Genomic DNA, 2,574 nt, shown 5'->3' with positions numbered 1-2,574 from the left:
TTTCGTCCTGATCATTCATGGATCAACTTATGAGCTTGGACACCCTTCCACAATTTTCTCACTTTGCAGTAGGTTGCAGTCATTTCCAAGTATCCTATCAAAATTGGGAAAAGGTACCTCTACCATGGAAGCCTTTGGACCCAACTAAGAGATTTCCAGCTTTTGAAAATGAAAATGATATGGCCATTAGAGTAGATCAATCATCTCAGAATTCACTGCCAGTTCAACCCTTAATTCCTGATAAAACGCTGGTGATCCTGCGCAGAATCAAGAAATTGGAGAAGGAAATACAAAATGTCATGAATGAAATTAATAATATCTCTGATTTCTTCGATCATCTAGACTGGAGGATGAAAGAACATTTTGATCATTCTAGACATTTAGAAGATAGCTTGATACAGCTGATGAGGAGGATGAAATTGATAGAAGAGGATTTCACTGAAGAATTTCCATTCCAACCCTTCTACAACCTCTTCATTCATGTGCAATCAATGGGTGATCTCAGAGGAGAATCTAGTACTAAATATGAAGAATAGTAGATTTTTATTTCTACCTATCGGTCTATCTATGTATTTTGATTTGAACTTTGTATTTTCTTTGCTTTAGAATTATGCTTTTATATCTCTGTATAGTTGAGACTAAGCATAGGATGTTTTGTTTTCAGCATTTTGAGTATTGTGGCTTGGATTGCAACGCTGAATTAATTGAATGAATGTGTTGAGGTTGTGAAAATGCCAGACTTATGTATATTATGTAACGTATATTGTACCCCTTGAAATTTATATATAAATGTGATGTTTTGTGTTGTGAAAGTTTATTTGTGCTAAGTACATCATTTAATCACATAAAATTATGTCTATAATGATTAAAAAGATGTCGTTAAGGCATGAAATTGGGCAAAATAAATAGAGCCCGTCGAAGGCGCCCTCGACGCCGTCGATGGCGGGAATTTCCCGAGACTTGTGTTAAAACTACAATAGAGCGCGCCGACGGCGCCATCGACCCCGCCGTCGGCATCGGCGCCATCGACCTCGTCGATAGTGAGCTCGCGAAAAAACACCTTTAACCATGATTTTGACCAGTTAACTGCCACTATTCATCATCCATTTCCTCCTAAAAATGCAATTTTTTACCTAGGGCTTGAGGATCTTGGATTAGGAGGTGATTTCAAAGCTTTTTGACACCGGATTTGATCATCTTTAGGTAAGAGCTTCACTCCAAGCTAAAAATATTTGATTTTCACCATGAATTTCTCCCACATTGAGGAGAGAAAATCCAAAAATTTGAGAATGTGAAGAAAATAGTGGGAAGAAATTCATGGAATTTAGTTTTGAAATCTTAGAGTCACTCTTGGAAGCCTATATTTGAGTTTTTTAAGTATATTTTGGAATTTTGTTTATGATTTTGATTAGATTGACATGGCTCCACGACAAAAGAAATGACTTGAATGAGTCTCGCTTCGTCAATGCGAAGGCTCCGTCAATATTTGCTTTTGTATTTGAAGGAAAGAAGTGTATACAATACCGAGTTTTTGAAGGTCCTAGAGGAGAAATTGAGCAGGTTATTATCGAACGGAGGTGGGAAAATTTTTGGTATACAACCAACAAGGCTGCTGCTACTATTGTAAAGGAATTATATGTAAATGTATACTATGCTGAAGATGGAATTGTTCAAGTGCGGGGATTTCTTGTCGAATTTAATGCCTCCCGCATTAACACCTTTTATGAGATCTCAGACTCTTATAGATGCAATATGAAACCTTCAGTACTATGAAAGGCCCTCTGAATGATGTGATCAACTTTTTCACTAATGGGAAAGGAGTATGGAAGATCAAGCAATGAGAATGGGTAAAGTTTTCTGCTTCCATGCTAAATGCCACATCTAAAGCGTGGCACTATTTAATTTCTTCTACTCTGTTACCGACTTATTACCATAGTGAGGTAACTAGAGATAGAGCTATTCTAAATTTTTGTATTCAGAATAATAGAACTCTAAATGTGGGGAGAATTATTTTTAAGAATATATTCACTACGACAAGGAGTGAGACAAGTGGAGGTCTAGGACATCCTGGCCTTATTTATGCACTTTGCCAACTTTCTGGAGTGGAAGCTGGAGATGAAGAATGGGTTTAACCTACAAAGCTCATTAGTAAAGCCAATTTGAAGACTTATGAATCTCATGAGAAATGGAGGTCAAAAACCTTCTACTAGTAGAGATGTCCCCTCTACAAGTTATGAACTTCCACCTTCTAGTTCCCCCACCCTCTCTGATTTAATGAATGAGTTGACCTTACAGCGGAAAAGCATCAAATTAATAAATGAAAGGATTGGAGGTTTAGAACGCCGACATGATTACGATAGTGAGTACCTTCGAAGGCATTTAGATTTTGAGATAGCTTATTATGAAGCTCAGGCCCGACACTACAGAGGTGAGCTTGATGTTACTTTTCCTGAGTGCCCCCGATATACTCAATATCAGTCTGATCCACCTACTGATCAAGGCGATGAAGATATAGCTTGGGAATTTTATATTTGTATGTAATTGATGTACTTATATTTGTACTTTTATTTCTGT

This window comes from Phalaenopsis equestris, unplaced genomic scaffold (genome assembly GCF_001263595.1).
Source record: "Phalaenopsis equestris unplaced genomic scaffold, ASM126359v1 Scaffold000171, whole genome shotgun sequence".
In the NCBI taxonomy this organism is placed as follows: domain Eukaryota; kingdom Viridiplantae; phylum Streptophyta; class Magnoliopsida; order Asparagales; family Orchidaceae; genus Phalaenopsis; species Phalaenopsis equestris.
The sequence above is the reverse complement of the archived record's forward strand: the minus strand, read 5'-3'. Positions refer to the sequence as shown.